Raw genomic sequence first — 20,225 nt, 5'->3', positions numbered from 1 at the left:
CCATTTCCCTGGAGAGTTTGTAGCAAGGGCCAGTGGCGTAGCGTGGGGGGTGCAGGGGGGGCCGGCCGCACCGGGCGCAACATCTGGGGTTAGGGCAAATCCACGGGTTAGGGGGGTGCAAATCCACGGGTTAGGGGGCGCAAATTACTTGCCTTGCCCCGGGTGCTGACAACCCACGCTACGCCACTGGCAAGGGCTGCTGTAACAAACAGTTGTGCAAGCCTTTGGGAGGCAGGGACGTGAGAGGGCATCAGAGGAAGGTAGGGAAGGGAAGAAGGACAGAAGCCAGTGTTGCCCGTAGCACCCCTGACTATCATTCAAGGCACCACTGATTTAGATAATGCAACCTATTATGAAGGCTCACAAGATTGCTATCACATCCCCTCTCAGTCTCCTCTTTACCAGGCATACCCAACTCCCTCAACTGTTCCTCATTAGGCTTGGTTTCCAGGCCCTTGACCATCTCGGTTGCCCTTCTCCGCACATATTTCTGCTTGTAAATATCCTTCTTAAATTGTGTTGCCCAGAAGTGGACACAGTACTCCAGGTGTGGTCGGACCAAGGCAAAATAGAGCAAAACTATGACCTTTTGTTGATGTAGCCTAGAGTAGCATGAGCTTTTTTGTTGCTGCATCACACTGTTTACTCATGTTAAATTTGTGGTCTAAGACCCATAGACCCTTTTCACATTTACTGCTGGTAAGTCAGGTGTCTTTCACCTTACATTTGTATGGCTGGTTCTTCCTGCCTAAGTCTAGAACCTTATATTTGTCCCTATTGAAATTCATTTTGTTAGTTTTAACCCAGTTCTCCAATCTGTTAAGGTCATCTTGAATCTTGACTCTGTCTTCAGTGGCATTGGCTCCCCCTCCCAGTTGGGCTACCCCTCCCAGTTTGCAACAACAACATGACAATTCTATATATGAAGTGATACTTTGACTGGCACACCAGTTTCGCCTCCCTGCACAACCATGAACATCTTAGTTCACAGAGTTGGTCAGAGTGTGTTGCCACTAGGGCGATATAATCCACAAACTGGTGAGGAAAGAAGTTGAAGGATCCTGGAGCGCAGAAGCTGAGATGACCTTCACAAGGAAAGTGGGGTGGGGAGAAGTGAATGGGACTGGGGGCTGGCAGGAGCCCCCGGAGCAAATAAAGTGGGTGGAAGGTCAAGATGCCCAGGAGCCAGAGCGCTAGGGGTCTATAGGCACTGCAGAGTATGTTTATCTATGTGGGTGCAACATGAGGATCTTAAGCACATTCTTGAGATGCCCCCTAGTCAATGCTGCCATTGTCCTCTACTTTACATGCAGGCACAGGCCCGACTCTTGCTACCTCCGGCCCACGGCCTGAGGAATGCAGTATGCTTGGATTTGCCCTTTCTCAGTGCTGACTCTGGGATTTTCCAGGCATTAAACTTGCCATTTTGAGGCCAATCCCATTGCAGCAGGAGTAAGAAAGCCTAACTGACATTGCTGTAAATAAAGGACCCCAGCAGTTTATTTCCCTGCCCACACTCCTCCTGAGAGCAAGATCTAAGAGTACACTGCCTAGATCTCTATAACTGGGGGAACTGGCTGGCTAAGTTATCTGTGGTACCGTTTCTCACACCAACGGAAAAAGGGATGGTGCTGCCTGTAGTAGCCATTGTTGCCGGCACAATAACAATAATCTTGCTCTAGAAGGATAAGTAGAGATGCAGGAGGATGGGTGAAGTGGCACAGTTCATCTGCCTTTGAACAGTTGAGTAAGAAATCAGGGTTGTCACCAACTAAGTTATACTGAGAGTAGACCTATTAAAAGTAATGAACCTAAGTTAGTCACATCCATTGATTTCCATGGGTCTTCTCTGAGTAGAATTTGGATACTACCCACAGAAATGTACCTTTTCCCAAAATAGATAAGCAGCGATGAACAAAGCTGCCTTCACCTGCAGTGGGCCCAGATACTTCCAGTCATGCTGGTGTAAATAGCAAAGTGCTCCCAGGAAAAAAGTCGGCATCCCTCACAACGGGTTAAGACCTTCAGTGCTGTCACACATGGAGTAGGGACAGTGTCTCGCAGCCACCTGTTTCTACAGTGCCTTATTATTTCCCCACAGAGATCATCGCTCCTCCTCAGCCAGCAGCTGAGCAAACACTCCCTGCTTTCCCAGGCTGCACCCAGCTGAGTAGAACGGAAAAGGGGGGTGGGAGCAGTAAGTTTGTTAGGAACCACAAGTACTCAAGAGCTGAAGCAGCCTTGATTTCTTCAGGGTCAGGTGTTGGCCTAGAACCTTCCATATTGACTGGGAGCATATCTATGTGAACATAGGCTCTAGACTAGAGTATTGGATGATCCAAAGTCTGGGACTGGGAATTCAGAACAGGAGTCAAAGAAGTGGTCCAAGCCAGTTTTGCAATACAGAGGGAGACCAAGGGGCTGTGGAACAGACCCTGAGGGATCAAGGGAGGTGGGTCAGAGAAGTCTGGTATACTCGGTATAATGTCCCAGATCAAGGTCTCACACCAAAGTGCTCAGACTGAAAAGTTTAAGCTGTACAAGGAAGAGCGGTGTGCTATTGAAGCTTATAGGCTGCTTGCTTTTTCCTGACACAGCAGAACAGTCAGTAAGTTTTGGTTAAAGGCTTTGCAGTTATCAGGGTGGTGATATAGTGATCTGGTCCCCAATTTCCAGAAACCAAGGATTGAGACTCATGATGCCTGACTATCTACATCTGCCTGGCATAGGCAATCATTGATTTCCTCCGCCACCACCAAATTTTTCCTCCTTTAAAAGATAGCCTATGTCTCAGAGCTTCATAAGATGGTTCTCAAACAAACATTAGAGTAAAAACAAAACAAATTCCTTCCAGTAGCACCTTAAAGACCAACTAAGTCAGTTCTTGGTATGAGCTTTCGTGTGCATGCACACTTCTTCCTTCCAGTAGCACCTTAAAGACCAACTAAGTCAGTTCTTGGTATGAGCTTTCGTGTGCATGCACACTTCTTCAGATCTGAAGAAGTGTGCATGCACACGAAAGCTCATACCAAGAACTGACTTAGTTGGTCTTTAAGGTGCTACTGGAAGGAATTTGTTTTGTTTTGACTATGGCAGACCAACACGGCTACCTATCTGTAACTGAAACATTAGAGTAGTCACATGTCCTGCTTTATAGAAAATAGACTTCTATTTGAAAGAGTTCTAATTGAAGTGCTACCAGTCCATATCCAGTTTAAAGGTATACAGAACCCTAAGCAGGCAAAAGGAGCAGGAGGGGGCTTGAAGTTACCCAGCAACACTTAGCACCTGGATAGCAAACTGAACAGGCAAACAGGTCACTTGGTCACAGTCAGTGTTCCTCACAATGGTGAATGAGATCTATTTCTATTTAGATACAGCAAAAATCTGTAAATTAGATTTTGAATATTATCCTCTTCTTTTAAAAACATTTTTAAAACAAATAAAAGCTTAGTATTGTGAGATACCACAACATTGTAACAAGTGGCTTGGCAGCAAAGCATACATTGAGCTGGTGGGTATCAGGCAGCAATGACTGAAAAGGGCAAAGTGTAATCTATAAGGCATATTTCCAGTTACAGATAGGTAGCCGTGTTGGTCTGCCATAGTCAAAACAAAATAAAAAAATTCCTTCCAGTAGCACCTTAAAGACCAACTAAGTTAGTTCTTGGTATGAGCTTTCGTGTGCATGCACACTTCTTCAGATACACTGAAACAGAAGTCACCAGACCCTTCTATATAGTGAGAAGGTGGGGAGGGGTATTACTCAGAAGGGTGGTGGGATTGGGTGATTGGCAGATAGCTGTGATGAGCCTGTTGATGACTCTTAATGACTGCAATAGGTCTTACAGGAAAAAGCAAGGGGTGAGAAGGTGCAAATGGCTTTGTCATGTATAATGAGGTAAGAATCCAATGTCTTTGTTCAGACCAGGTCTCTCCATGTAAGGCATATGTTTGTGTCTGGTAATGATGGCAGGGCAGACCCAGGACATTTTGCTTCTTGAAGTTTAGCAGCACATAGCAACACCAGCAAGGTGCATACAGTACCCAGGGCTAGTCAAGATATTTTGAAGCTGAGACAGAAAATCTGACAAAATCCTCTTGTCTACTTAGCAGTAAGTAATCACTGGATATCAAAATTAAATAAATAACTACTTTCTGCCTTTTCCTAATACCCCAAAATGAGCTGCCTAAGGCAGATTCCTCTCTCTCCCTGATGTCAGAGCTAGCCCTGGCTTTCCACCTAGGTACATGCGCTGGGCAGAATGGCCACACCATAGTCAGAAAGCCAGCCTGTAATTGTGGTTGTGAGGCAGGGGATTATACGCATTTGGCTTTGGCAGAGGGGCAAAATAGTAGGCCGCTGTATTGGAGCAGCAAACCAGGATTGGTTTCTGGTGGAAACAGCTGAAGTTGAGCTGACCGAATGGCAGCGTCTTTCCCTGCCCTTGTCTTGCTGTGTTTTCTGCACGTCTCCTTGTGTGTTGTTGGCTCTAGGGTATTTTTAGCTGCTCTCTTCTCTCTACAGGTCTACTGCACGCCTCTCGACTGACTCAGTGGCACCAAAATCCCAGTCCCTGGAATTGGACTTAGCTCATCTTACAGCTCTGTTTCCTTGTGTGTGAGACGTGCCAAACTGTAGGGCAGCAGCATACAGGACTGCCAGCAGGGGTGGATGAGAAGGAACTATGCTGTGAGCAGGAGGGATTATGAATGAGAGGGCTGCACCCTCAGTGTAAGCTCCAACTATGCTCTGGCCATTGCAGCTGCACTTTGAAGGGAAAGGGCTTGGGTGCTTTTGCCCTGAGTCACTAAGGGAGGGGTTATTTAACTGCCCATGGAAGCATGGAGAGTCAAGGCTCCACATACTTGCTTAAAAGGCCTCCTCAGCTTGACTTGCAGTCTCACTCTTATCCTCACACTAAAGAAGTTGGGAAAATCAGACTTCTAATGGGCCCAGTAGGTGAAAAACTGTCACGCAACTTTGCAGGTTTACTCAACTCTGGAGGCAAAGCAGTCAAGAATCTCAATTTCACTTTGATCATATGTCTATTTTCTTATTTTTTACACTTGGCAAAGGAAAGCTGGAAAACAAAAAACAAAAATATTCGTTTTTTAACTGAATTCCCTTTCAACCCAATCTTATGGTTGAACTAAACAATTACACATGTAACTACCCAGAGATATGAATTCTGGAAAACTGAATTTCCCACTGAAAATCAGAATCAGCATTATGTAGTAACAGGAATGAGAATTTCCCCCTCTCGAAATTTCAGAGTGTCAAAAATTATTCAGTCAATACCATTGTGGGGTGGGGTGGGGATGCTATCTGCAATAGTTTCCATCAAAGTACTTTACAACTGTAATCCCAGAGAAAGAATGAAAATACCCTCTGATTTAGCCAATATGATTATGACATCACTGGTCTGTTCCTCCAACTATTGCTTATCAGTCTACACTGGTGATGGATCACTAATGCAGCACCTGTGAGTTCCAGTGTACTTTCCAGTAGCTCCTATGCTGCCCCTCAAAAATCTACTGTAAGGGGCTGTATTCTTTCTGCCCAGTTCCTGATTGCATTGGCTCAGCCTGTGCCATATCCCAACAGAAGCCATTTCTTGTTTGGCATCAGTGGCACTTCCTTAAAATTCCAAATGCACCTGCTGACCAAAAAGATTAGTAATCCCTGGACTATAGCTATAGAGTTCAGTTTTCACCCTCTCCCCTGCGCCTTTGTTAGAAACTTCCTTACTGGGCAGGCCCCATAGTTTTATCACAAAGTGATAAAGTTCAAGTTTTTGTGAAAGATGGAGGATCAAATGTTGCTGAGCTCGACTCATTGCCTCTCTCCTTCCTTTCTTGAGCAATCTGTGGTCACTTTGGAGGACACAAAAATCCTGTCTTAGCACAGCAGACCTAGTGTGGGTGTGGAGATTGCAGCCCTTATTATGTGTGGGAGATTGGGGGCCACTGAGGACTGTTCCACACCCCCATCTCAAGAGACTGAAGGAATGCACAGAAAGTGGGTGGGTGGGTGGAGAACTCAAGGCGGGAACAGCATCCAGCAGGAGGGTGTTAGATCTGAGGAAAGGAGTGGCCGGAAAGTGTTGTCTGTTGCTGAGGGAATTCCCCCTGGTTGCTGGGGGAGGGAGGCAAGAGATGGGATCAATAGAAGGGTTGCCTTGCCTCTGAAGTGTGAGGAATGGGGGGTGGGTTGAGGTTCCTTTCACTTCTTTTAGGTCATTTTAGCTGCAGCCCCAAAAGAGGCATCAGGCAATTTTAAGAAAGAAAGAAAAAGTATTTTGGCACTTTAAAGATTAACAAGTATATTACGCCATAAACCTTTGTGGATTCAAGCCTACTACATCAGATGCCTGAAGTGAAATCTTATTTGGCATGTAAGGAAGGAGAAAATTGTAAGGTGAGAGTTGAATGGCAATAGGATGCAAAAATTACAGTCAGAGATAATTAGAATTTAAACATATGTTTACATAGGCACACATTTTACAGTAGCAGATTAAGTTATTGCCAATCATCTCAGCAATACTGACTGAACAAACACCTTTAGTGGGGCAGGGAATCATTCACAAGAAACAGACATAGATAGTAAATATATACTGCTATTAACAAGCCAATTAACATATATAATTTATTCCCAGTCCTCTAAAAAAATGAGACGCCATCTGCCCTGAAATCCTTGCTCTTTAATCCTAACTGTGACAGGCTGCAGTTGTTTGATGGAGGAAGTGCACTCTGTGCATGCTTATTCTGCACAAATTCCAAGGCTCAGCCTACTAGAGCTGACCTGTCCATAAATTAAGGTTTGCTCTCTAACTCCAACCAACCGATTCTCTCCCGAGTCACTACTTCTGAGTGGAGAAAAAGATTTACTTAGTGTGTTCTCTAGATAGCAAGAATTTTTCTGTCTTTCCAATTTTACTTGTAGTTCCATAGTTGTGCTGTTTACTTTGTAAGTGTCTATAAACTATAACTGCTGCTGTACCTCGTGTAGTTTTTAATTAAAGTATGGTAGGAATCTGGTTGGAAATGTGAATTTAAAGTGTATGTTAACACAAATTGTTGGGAAAGTGATATATGAAGGCTCTTTCAGGAAGTCTTTCATGTACTCCTGGTAACCTCCTACTCTGCTGACAGTGAATATTATATCACACAGCTGAAGTTAAAGGTGTGAAAATCACAAGGAAATACAGTGTAGAATTATTTACCACAGCTTCTCCTCAACTGCCATGATTTTCTGTTACAAGCACCAATTAAATCCTTATCCCAAGAAAAACCCAGGAAACTCCTCACACAGCACAAGTCACTGTCAATGACTGTATGGCTGAGAAGGTGAGGGACAGAGGCCTCTTATAGCCCAAATGCTCTTTACCAATTTAAGGTGGTTTTAACCCAGGAGCTGTGTACTGATGCAGCCAGTGACATTTGGCTGTAAATGGTTAAAATCAGCCTTGACCTTTGGACTCCTCTGTCATGCGGTCATGGAGAGTAGTGTGTGGGCAGCAAACAGGCAGCATAAGTCAGAGTTGCTATATTCAGAAAAGATATATAGAAACAGAACAATGAACCTCCACTTCACTCATATGCCTACATTGAAATATTTTTTTAAAAAAAACATACCTTTGAATGACTGATAATGGCCATTTGAATGCATAGGTTGCTTTGAAATGGTCATAGGAACACATACCAGTTTTCCAAATTGCTATTAGAATTCCCAGGCCTTCTCTCTCTCTCTCCCTCCCTCCCTCCCTCCCTCCCTCCCTCCCTCCCTCTCTCTCTCTCTCTCTCTCTCTCTCTCTCTCTCTCACACACACACACACACCCTGACCCATTCCACATATTTCTGTGGTGCGACTGTGGCAGTGAAAATAATTACAAAAGCAAAGCCACAACATCAGTGGGGCCTTTTCACTTTGTCAGGTGATCATGCCTCCTTAATCACAGCTCTCCCTCTCTTCCTGTTGATCTCTTTCTAGGTTGTCAACAAATTCTGCACCCTCTACCTTTAGCTGATCTGAAGAGCAGAGGTTTTCTTCTCCTCTGCTGCCATTCAGAACAGCTGGTGGGCAGATGGGAACACTCTAGAATCACTAGCTTGTAGAGTTGGAAGGGACCCTGAGGGCCATCTAGTCCAACCCCCTGCAAAGCAGGAATGTCAACTAAAGCATCCCTGGCAGACAGCCATCCAACCTCTGCTTAAAAACCTCCAGTGGAGAGTCCACCACCTAATGATGACCAATCACTGTGGAAACCTCAGAACAGTGCCCCTTCCTGTTTTATGATGTGTCCCACTGCTTCTCAGTGTTTCTGAAAGGCGACAGCGAAGGAAGAGCTCATACTGAAGGAAAGTTCTCCTTCTCCACTATCTGATTTCTCCTAGCTTTCCTGGCAGTAACCTACCATGAAATTGAGGACACTGCACATCACTTAGGCCCCCAGGGCCACTGATACGCTACACAGATAGCAAGGCTTTCAGTGATGCACCAGGCAACAATGCACACCCTTGCAAATAACATACCTTTACATATGGAAGCTTCCATAAGCACACACAGTAATAATACATATTCAATTGCATGTTCTGAACCACATATCATTCACATGTAAAGTTATAAACCACACCCCCATGTTTTGAACAACACATGAAGTTATCAATGACAAAAACATAGGTCCAACTCAACTGTGCGTATTAAGCAAATACATATTAATTTTTCATGCACAATGCCATTGAAAATGCATGAACCCATTTCATTTACTCAAAACCCAAACCAACTACAAGCAAAGGGAATTTTTACAAGCATGCATCAGAACAGCAGGTGCTATTCAAGTTCCTGGCACTGGTGGCATAGTCCTAGCAAGACATCCTGTGGTCAGCTTATCTCTTTTTCTACTTTGTTCATGTAGGATAGTGTCCATTATCTCTGGGATGTGTGACTTTACTGGTCAGCCAATACACACTATGGTCTCATAATCATATATCAAGGCAATTATCATTTTATTTTCCACTTGGTACCGTTGCTAGTTGAACCACTGTCGCATCACAGGATTTCCTGTGCTGTCACGATGCTATGCTCTATAAACCAAAAGTTTAGCTTAGTCAGTCTTACACAATTGCTATCACTGGAGAATCTGATCAAAAACATATACATGGAAAGTCTTCTCGTCAAATCCCTCCACAAACACTTTTAAAAGTGTTGTGCAAAACACCAGTCTCTCAACCTCAGCCACTCATCTGCAGCTCCTTAGAAAAAGATACTAGGGCTCCTCAGAAGGTTGTTGTAAGAACTGTAGAGATAGCACTACATGAATGCTACGTAGTACAGGAGGATTGCATCTTACACACTTTTAACTTGCGCAATTTCAACCATACAACTACAAGGTTGAAGGCTTGCTTGTTTAAATCCTGCAAGTTCAATGCAAGCAAGGTTTTTCCGGTATGGAAAGAGCTTTTAAGCTCTCCGCCTTGCTTGGGGTGGGGGGCAAGTTTCACTCAGCATGCGGCCTCTGGGATGCCACTGCTGTCACCTGGAGCGCAGCAGCTGGAGGAACAGACCAGGGATATTATAACCTTCTCAGCCAATGGAGGGATGGGGAGGATTCAGTCTCTCCTGTTGCCAGGCAAATTTTAGTAAGAGCAGTGATCCTTGCTCCTCTATTTGCGTGGCGAGTTCCCGCCCCCCACGAGGATAAATAAAGACACGAGGCACCATAATTAAGGTTAATTGGGCGAATTAGGCCACAACTTTATTGAATTCAGGAATGAGAGGCATTGGCTTAGGCATTGGTCCTATCGACTATCCGGCTCCAGCCCATTTGCTGGAGACACGGGGAAGGGTTAACACTTTATCGGGGGAGTCTCCTGCCAAGGCACGTCGACTAGGAGCTCCCCCGGGTCACCGCTCTGGGGCGTGCCTTTGGCCCACACCTCCATAGGCTTCGGACAGGGCCACGCCCCCCGGAGTCCTTTAACGGACCACCCTTCACTCACTGGGGGGAGGTGATGGCGTTTCTCCCCACACACACATCCTCTTAACCCCTTCTTACCAATGCCTACCGCCAATGCCTAAAAGTTGTGACGAGTTGCTACGAGGTAGGCGAAAAACCAAAAGGCTACAAATTGCCAATTGGGGAAAATTCCTACCATGCCCCTTGCGGCGACAGACCGAAGTCCATAGCAAAGTCAAAGACCTACCTAAAGCATACCTAAAAGGAGGGAGGGTGGGAAAACGTGAGGGCTAGCCGGCGAAAAGAGGGTGAGCCCCCTCTGCGCCGGCCCTAAATAGGGCAGACCTGGCCGGGATTCCCCTGTTCTCGCGGGGGCTGAAACCAGCCCCCGCTCACGTGGGGGTGGGCGTGAAGCCCGCAACCTGGGCAGGCCGGAAGTGGCTTTATTGAGTGTGTAATTGATGCAATGATGGGACTGACAGTGAAATCTGATCGTTTGAAGAAATCTTCATTGTAAAGAAGTGTATGTGGGATACTTTCCGTCTTGTTTACCTGTGTCCCATATTACCTCAAGCTGCCTCCATCAACTATATTTGAAATTCTGCCACATTTCTGACTGTGGAACTCAAATCTTCAGGTGTCTGGATTTCAGTGAGCAAACATTTAACACCCAAGGAAGGGTCTATTACTTGCTGTCTTAGAAGTTTTTGTTCAGCCCCTCTGGAACTTTGTTGCTGTGGGCAGGATGCTGTTATCAGAAGGCCACAGTGACAATGCAGTCCTCTTTGGCATTTTCACTATTAAATCCAAATTGTTGCATGTGCCACTCTTACCTGTCAATGGCTGGCATGTGGGTTTGCACTGCAGAGATGCAGAAGTAGAGAGTTGTCTTATCTGCATTTACAGACTTCTGTACCCAAAGTCTAGGCTGCGTCACTTATTTATTTATTGCATTTATATCCCACCTTTTTCTCTAAGAAGCTCAAGGTGGTGTACACTGTTCTTCTATGCTTCATTTAATCCCTACAACAACCCTGTAAGGTAGGTTAAGCTGAGAAGCAGTGATTGGCCCAAGGTCACCCGGTGAGCTTCATGGCTGAGTGGGGATTTGAACCCTAGTCTCCCAGGTTGTAGTCCAACACTTTAACCACTACACCACCGCACTTCATTTCCCACCCCTATCTCGGCATTGTAGACATAACCTTGCCACTGTGTGCAACTGTCCCTCTGAGTAATACCCTATTGTAGATCCCCAAGTCTGTGATTTCTCAGCTTTTAAGAACAACTCGTTACTGTTGCTAGAGTTATTTCATAACATTATTTTTCTCTCCAAGCCCGACTAACCAGCCTGAACTCCAGAGGAGTCAGGAATTAAACTGCCATGCTGTGTTTTAAAACTGTTGGAATCTCTGGCCGTTATCCCTGGAAGGCATGGAGACAAGTTTTGTAGCCAGGTTGTATTTCCTTTTAACATGTAATTGGGCCTTTGAACTCTCACACAACAGCCCAGCCATGGACTGGCCCGACCAGTTTATACTCAGAGGGTCATTGTTCTGAGTCATTAAGAGATATCTCCGGGCCTGGCTCACTACCCACCCACATCCTGCCATACAAAAGAGGGCAGAGCATAAACAAAGGCACCCTCTTAATGGAACAACTGTGTGACATTAAAGAGCCAAATGTTTCAAACACAGTACCTGCTGCCTTCGGTCACAGAGGTGAAACACAACGTCTGGCCACATTCAGCTTTTGCAATACGTGCATATTTATAGGATGAGTTCAGCTTCCAGTATCTGGAGCAGAGCTGAGCTGGGGTATCGGAAATCGGCTATGCAATTTCTGCACATGCAGAATGTTGCTGACAGCCTCTGCTATACAACCCCACCTCTAGCAGAGAAATGACTGACCAGGCAAACTTGAAAGGATGGGAAAACAAACTCACATCTCATTCCATTATCAATTCTGTTCATGCAGAATCCTATTGTCTGTGCCGTCCTCCGCCCTTCATGAGCTTATCTGAGGACGCAGGTATGAACGTATGAAGGGGCATCATACTGAATCCAACCACCAGCCCTTCTAGACCAGCACTGCCTCCTCTGAAAGGCAGCAGTCCTCCAAAGTCTTCCTGCAGATATCTGTACTAGCTGCAGATCTGGGATCCTCTAAATGGAAGATGTCACAGACTGAAACTGGGACCTCCTGCAAGCAAAATACTATATATGTTGTACCACTGTGCCATGGTCCTTCCACATGGAAGAGAAGGGGATAAAGTGGGTTTCTCTGTCTTCTTTCAGTTACTTACAACATGTTACCATTAGCAGAGAATCCCCCTGAAATGTCTACCTGAGAAACTTCTTTTCACCCTGCACTTAAAAACTGACCTCATTTTTATTATCACCTTCTTCTGCCCATTCTTGAAAGCAAGGCATTGGACATATAAAATTAAGATTAGGACAAAAGCAGAGCAGATCTACCTCTGTGACCTCTGCAACCTGAGTCTTTCTAACCAGGAACATTTCAGAAGTGATTCAAAGAACCCCAGGCCATTAAGCTGAGTCAGGATTTACAACGAAACAACTTGTGTGCACAGCAGACTGGAGACTAAGGGCAAAGGTATCCCTAGCACTGTGTAATTTTTATTGCCACTTTGGTTTTAGTTTGCTGAGCTACCCCAAAATAGTTTTCACTAATGCAAAAACCTGATGAAATCAAAGGGTCCTGATCTATCTAAAAGTAGTCATAGCCTATCCAATTAAACCTAATGGAACAAGAAAGTAAGAACTATCCCAACTCAGGCCATTTAGCGATAATAAAAATAGATACCCTCCACACCTGCTTAATACAGTGGTACCTCGGGTTAAGAACTTAATTCGTTCTGGAGGCCCCTTCTTAACCTGAAACTGTTCTTAACCTGAAGTACCACTTTAGCTAATGGGGCCTCCCGCTGCCGCCACGCCACCACCGCACAACTTCTGTTCTCATCCTGAAGCAAAGTTCTTAACCTGAAGTACTATTTCAGGGTTAGTGGAGTCTGTAACCTGAAGAGTCTGTAACCCGAGGTACCACTGTAGTCTAACTGGGTACAGTGGCAGACTTTGGGCTTTAAAATTTAAGCGGTGCCCTGTGTGAGGCCAAAATTTGCCACCACCACCCCACCTCTTCCCTTCTGCTGCTCATCATTGTTGCAGCAAACCCTGTGGTGTCCTCTCGGCTCAGTGCCCAGTGAGGGCAAACCAGTTGCACTCCCCTAAATCCACCTCTGCTGGCTAGAGCATGGATTAACAAATATGCACACACATGGTTTGGTCCTTTGCAATGGCTCCCTATAATATATTGGGACCTTTCTTAGGTTACCCAACACTACACCAAATATTTTAGCCACTTCAAGTTGTTAGTTGGGCTCGTGTCTTTGTGCTCAGTGTCATACTTCTTGTACCTAAAAGATTATAATAGTAAAACAGGTCTCACCTTGCAGAAAGAGTGACAACTTTCTGGGTATCAAACTGTGTCTGAGCTTTTTGGAGTTGCACAATCTATAGACTGGTCCTTCTCAGTACAGTCATACCTCGGGATAAATATGCTTCAGGATAAGTATTTTTGGGTTGCGCTCCACGGCAACCTGAAAGTAACGGAGCACATTACTTCTGGGTTTCGCCACTCGCGCATGCACAGACGGTCAAAATGACGCCATGCGCATGCGCGGAAGCATCGAAACGCGACCTACGCACGCGCAGACGCGCAGTTGCTTCTTATGTTCTATTCAGGATGTGAACAGGGCTCCGGAACAGATCCCGTTCGCATCCCAAGGTACCACTGTATTTTCCTGTGTCATTAGAAACCTTGAATAAAGGCTGAGAATTAAGTCCATGGGAATTAAGTGTAGCTGAGACCTCCTGAAATGATGAGCTGGTTGTTGGATCAAACAAAAACAATGGAGACTTGGATTGGTTAAGTGTTCCTAAACCAGGGATTCCATCTTACATAGCTAGAAATTCCATGCAAAGTATGACATTTTCATACACATTAAATTAATGTGTTGCATAGAATAGTTATCATTTTGCAACCTTAACACGGTGCTGGACAGAGGATTGTGTTGAAGACAACTGAAGAATGTCTTGGAAGGGTACTTCACATGTTGCAGCTTTAAGATGTACACTTATACACCATCTCCAGCTTGCTTACAATTTTGTGACATTTTAGTTAGCCCTCATAAATTTATTCCTCTATGGTGATTTTGGTATTCCTCCCACCCATTGATCAACACGGCTACCTACATCTAAAGCTGTAATACCTGATGCCCATAAGCAGTTTTTTAAACTCCAAGGAAATATACCAGGGCAGTCTGCCAAGGGTTTTGTATGCTCTTAATTGCTACAGTTTTAGCAGGTACACAACAAAGGTCTAAAACATGTACCAATTAAAATCACAATAAGCAAAGCAGCCCTCAGAGAGGAAGGGGGAAGGAGATTGTGGGGAAGACAAAGTAGGAAGCCTTCTGTCTTTTACTGGGCTACCTTAAGTGAAGGATTTTATAAACCCAAAGGCTTGCACATTCCCCAGTAATACTATCTGCATTTCTTGCAAATGATCAGCCTCTCCTTCCCTGGGGTCAGCCCAGCAACAGGACAAACACCTTCCCCACCTCCCAGTGCTTTGTCAGCAGGTGGGACATCTAGGATGGAATTGGAGGGCTGATCATCTGCATCTGTCATTCTTGTCCATTCCTGCTCTCTGTGTGATTCAAATGGCTGGGCTTTATCTGGCAAACAGATGAATGACTAGGAAGGAATGTTTATGGGTGAGGGGAGATAAGCAACTGCATTCTCCAACCTTGCCCAGACCTGCTGAGAACTAGTGGCCAAATCCTCTCTCACCTGCCAGCAACTCAGTAATGTTTCCAGTTCAAATACAGCAGCCTTTTAGTCTGAGCAATGAAAGAATGCTTTTATTCCATCACACCTTTGTCCCTGGTGTAAGAATCTTGCATTTGCACTCCACAGAGTAGAGAACCCATGCGACACCACAAGCTACGCACAAAGGCTCATTTTCCTCACAATGTGTCAGGCAACAGCTCCCTTGTTTAGGACAAAGACCTAGTGAAGTCCATAATACGAAAAGCAATTTCACAAATGCTGTTCAAAGCACTTTTGAATCTTGCTCGCACTGTATGAAAGTCAAAAATACATTTTTAAATGTGCCGGTATCAGGTTTTTAAATCAATTTACAGCCATACAAGAAGGTGGGTTTCAAATCACATTTCAAACTTCCTGCATCTTTCCAAAGAAATTGACAATACAGTGGTACCCCGGGTTAAGTACTAAGTACTTAATTCATTCCGGAGGTCCGTTCTTAACCTGAAGCACCACTTTAGCTAATGGTGCTCCGCGCTGCTGGAGCACGATTTCTGTTCCCATCCTGAAGCAAAGTTCTTAACCCGAGGTACTATTTCTGGGTTAGCGAAGTCTGTAACCAGTAGCATATGTAACCTGAAGCGTATGTAACCCGAAGTACCACTGTTGTTGTTGTTGTTGTTGTTGTTGTTGTTGTTGTTGTTGTTTGTTTGTTTATTTATTTATTTATTTATTTATTTATCTATTTATTTATACCCCGCCCATCTGGCTGAGTTTCCCCAGCCACTCCAGGCGGCTCCCAATCAAGTGTTAAAAACAATACAGCATCAAGTATTAAAAACTTCCCTAAACAGGGCTGCCTTCAGATGTCTTTTAAAGAGAAGATAGCTGCTTATTTCCTTCACATCTGAAGGGAGGGCATTCCACAGGGCAGGCGCCACTACCGAGAAGGCCCTCTGTCTGGTTCCCTGTAACCTCACTTCTTGCAATGAGGGAACCGCCAAAAGGCCCTCGGCGCTGGATCTCAGTGTCCGGGCTGAATGATGGGGGTGGAGATGCTCCTTCAGGTATACAGGACCGAAGCCGTTTAGGGCTTTAAAGGTCAGCACCAACACTTTGAATTGTGCTCGGAAACGTGGACCGGTGTTATGTGGTCCCAGCGGCCACTCCCAGTCACCAGTCTAGCTGCCGCATTCTAGATTAATTGCAGTTTCCGGGTCACCTTCAAAGGTAGCCCCACGTAGAGCACATTGCAGTAGTCCAAGCGGGAGATAACTAGAGCATGCCCCACTCTGGCAAGAGAGTCCGCAGGCAGGTAGGGTCTCAGCCTGCATACCAGGTGGAGTTGGTAGATAGCTGCCCTGGACACAGAATTAACCTGCACCTCCATGGACAGCTGTGAGTCCAAAATGACTCCCAGGCTGCACACTTGGTCCTTCAGGGGCACAGTTACCCCATTCAGGACCAGGGAGTCCCCCACACCCACCTGCCCCCTGTCCCCCAAAAACAGTACTTCTGTCCTGTCAGGATTCAACCTCAATCTGTTAGCCACCATCCATCCTCCAACCACCTCCAGGCACTCACACAGGACCTTCACTGCCTTCACTGGTTCTGATTTAAAAGAGAGGTAGAGCTGGGTGTCATCTGCATACTGATGAACACCCAGCCCAAACCCCCTGATGATCTCTCCCAGCGGCTTCATATAGATATTAAAAAGCATGGGGTAGAGGACGGAACCCTGAGGCACCCCACAAGTGAGCCTAGGGGTCTGAACAATCATCCCCCAACACCACTTTCTGGACATGGCCCAGGAGAAAGGAGCGGAACCACTGTATAACAGTGCCCCCAGCTCCCAGCCCCTCTAGACGGTCCGGAAGGATGTTATGGTCGATGGTGTCAAAGGCCACTGAAAGATCCAGCAGAACTAGGAAACAGCTCTGACCTTTGTCTCTAGCTCGCCGGAGATCATTGACCAGTGTGACCAAGGCAGTTTCAGTCCCATGATGAGGCCTGATTCCCGATTGGAAGGGATCCAAATGGTCCGCATCCTCCAGGCGTGCTTGGAGTTGTTCAGCAACCACCCTCTCAATCACCTTGCCCAAGAATAGATGATTTGAGGGGGGGCCGCCAGGGGGCGCATTGGAAGATGGCCAACAATAACATCTCTCCGACCCACACGAGGTAATTAAGAGGCTGATATGGGAGTATGCAGCCTCCCTTCGTTGCCCCAAGGGAATGGGGAACGCTGCCTTGCCTGCTGTGTCCATAATTCACCCCCGGATTCGAAAGAAGGGGGTGAGGGCACTAGGCACGAAGCCCTTGGGTGGGGTCCGGCTCTCCCGGACGCTGTCTCTGATAGCACACTGGCTGCATCAGCTCGAAATATATAATTGGAAAAGAAGCAAATTCACATATTTCAAGTGAAGAACGGGAGTGAAGACTGCTAACTGAAGTGACCTCTGTGAAACGAGAGCGACGGGTTGGATTTAACGGAATACAACATGAAGAAAATACACCAGGTTCAGTATGCCGGAGCGGGACTGGATGGGGGGGGGGGCTTTTTTTCTTTTCTTTTATGTGATTAACCAAAAAGGGAGTCGCCATTTTGACAGGTCCTGTCAAAAGATTCATGATCGGGAGGAGGAAGCTTTGTTTTCATATTGGATTCCTGGTAGAACCTCCTCGAGGACTGAGAAAGAGGGACGGACCTGTGAAAAGTTAACGAGTAGACAGCAAGAATGTTTTTCTTTATGGAAGTAATGAAATACGGTAGCTGTCTGAAATATGACTCTTGGACAAACGGAAAAATCCACACAGGAATACAAATTTGTTTCAACCCGCATATGGAGACTATCAGAGGCCACAAAGACAAAGAGAAAGGAAAAATATATGAAAACAACTAGAAGAGATGTGGAAAACAGCAAGAAAGGATTGGACAGAAGTGTGAACATTATTTGGACAGATTTGTGGACTTTTAAAGCAGCAGCAACAAGAGGATTGGATCCCTTTCAGAACTTGAAATATGGGTACCCCCCAAAAAAAATTAAAATTGGCTCCGTAATTCGGAATTTATGTGATTTGATTTGATTGGTCTGTTAATAAAAAATATTTTTTTAAAAAATAGATGATTTGAGACTGGGAGATAGTTGGCCATTATGGCCGGGTCTAAAGATTTTTTTTAAGAAGCGGTTTAATGACCGCCTCTTTCAGCAGGTCTGGGAAGGCTCCCTCACAGAGGGAAGCATTCACCACCCCATGGAGCCAATCACTCAGCCCTTCTCGGCTTGCTTTTATCAGCCAGGATGGACAAGGATCAAGAAGACAGGTGGTTGGTTTCACTCGTCCAAGCAGCCTGTCCACATCCTTGGAGGTAACAGATTGAAATTGATCCCATATAACATGACTAGACAGGATAGATGTGTGGCATGGCTCTCTTTCCTACTTCTCCCTCCTTTTGCATGACTGTGAGCATCAGTGGCATCATCAGCCCTTGCTGGACTCCAGTGAAATTGGCAAGGTCTACTTAGTGGTTGTTGATGTGCACCAGCACTAGTGTTCACATATCTGTCTTTTTTCAAGGAAAGACACAGGCATATTATGGCTTCAGTCCTATACCCATGGAAAACAAGGGAACTTGGTTCTGCATCTATAGGATTGCACTCTAAATTGACAAGGTTTCCCCTTGAACTTGCCAGTTCCACTGATAAGCTACATTAGCCTTTGCCAACCTGGTGCTATGAACTTTCAGAATCCCTAACCATTGGCAATGCTGGCTGGGGCTGATGGGAGACGTAGTCCTGGATGGTACAACATTGGCAAAGGGAGAGTCACAGATGGTCAAAATAAGAAGACCTTTTCTCTAACTTTGTCAGTTTCTCTAGACTAGAGGGAAGAGGGTGGTGGCAAACAAAATCCTATTGAAATGGGAAGAGTGCAGAAAGAGGAGGGGGAAAATTTCACATTATCACCAGCCACACTGTGCTGTTATTGTGTCTGTGTCTAGTCACAGGGCAATGTGGGCCACTATCCAAAGCAGGCAAGTTGGGGAGTGTCAACTCCTGCAATAGCTAGAGTGGGAGAGAGGCATTTAAAATTGGGGGGGAAAATAACTTGTGAGTGGTTGTAATGTACATTAATTGAAGCAGGGGAAGATTGTCAAATGATAAAAACACTTCAAAATGCAATGTGACTTCAGCTTAATTTATTCCAGGAATACTTTACAAATTATATAATGTGATGTAGTGGCTAGAGCACTGTGGTTTGGATGTGCTTTGAATCCCTGCTCAAGCTTTATACCAAACTTGGAGATTTTGGGCAAGTGGCTCTCCCTCAGTCTAGGCTGAGGATTTTTGTTAGGGGAAGCAGGTCTTTTGTTGGGGGGGGGGGCAGAGCCTCAGTTTGCTATGTATTTTTTATTGATTTTTATTGCTTGGGGGCAGCTGCCCCTCCCTGCCCCCTCTTGACTACTCCAGTGCTGTGACTGGAGCTCCTGTCTTGTAGCCATTGTAGCACTAGGTACCTCCTTCTGCAAGCACAAAGATTTATTAATATATTCTGTATTCCCCCCCCCCCAGCCCTCCAGAGCAAATTTGGGGTGGGGTGCACAGGGCAGTGGTGGGTAGGTAGTTATGTTGCACAAGTACAAATCTTCCTGCTAAAGGAATGAGTGCGTTGGATACTGCCCCCTGTTGCTTTTTGAATTGTAGCTGTGGGGTGCTGCTAATTTAATTGAAGCCCCACATTGGTAGAATGGGTGTTTAACTCCCCCTGCCCTACATTTTCCTAATCAAAATTTTATCCCAGCTGCTTTTGGCCCCACAAGGTGGACATGGGAATATAAAGTCACCTGAATCTCCAAATGTGCTTTGTAGGAAAAACTCAAGAGCAATAGATACCACAGCCTGCTTGCTGATCCTCTTTCTGCCTGGCAATAAAGGAGACAACAGTAGTGGTGAGGAGACAACTGCAGTGAGAAAGTAGTTTCAGAGGGAGAAGGGCCCACAAAAAGAGTTTTGCCCTAGAGCATATGAAACCTGGAGCCAGCTTTGGTTTACACTGTGCCTCCACCTATGCCCAGACTAGATATCAGTAAGTAAATGCAAATATTACAAAACATCAATAAGTCTCCAGTAATTTCCTTCCAAAGCAAACTGAACCTGGGCAAGTACCACACTCCTCCTGGAACTTCTCACCACATGGAGAAGAGGGGTGAGCATAACAGTATTCTATGCTCTGCATACAGTTCTGATGATCTTTTACCTTCATAGTAAGCCAAACATGCACACAACATAGATTGCTGCTGCCTTTTCCTCCTCTCTTTCTGAAATGTCCGGTACAAAACTGCCAGCTGACCATTTTTTTCTGCCACCCTCACCCACTTTTATATGTAGCTCAGCACCACCACTATGATAATTG

At 45.4% G+C, this 20,225-nt stretch overlaps 1 long non-coding RNA gene across 1 annotated transcript; it reads right to left on the bottom strand.

Moving 5' to 3' along the window:
• Positions 1-10,420: 10,420 nt before the first annotated feature.
• Positions 10,421-19,737, bottom strand: LOC309335838. The gene is made up of 4 exons (XR_014153764.1): positions 19,657-19,737; positions 13,772-13,866; positions 13,429-13,509; positions 10,421-10,821 (listed from the first exon to the last, which is right to left on the bottom strand). It is a non-coding gene; the product is annotated as an uncharacterized lncRNA (long non-coding RNA).
• Positions 19,738-20,225: the final 488 nt, after the last annotated feature.

The sequence above is a fragment of the Podarcis erhardii genome (genome assembly GCF_964252035.2).
Source record: "Podarcis erhardii genome assembly, chromosome: 2".
Lineage (NCBI taxonomy): Eukaryota > Metazoa > Chordata > Lepidosauria > Squamata > Lacertidae > Podarcis > Podarcis erhardii.
Note: the sequence above shows the minus strand (reverse complement) of the source record. Positions and strands in the feature narration are given on the sequence as shown.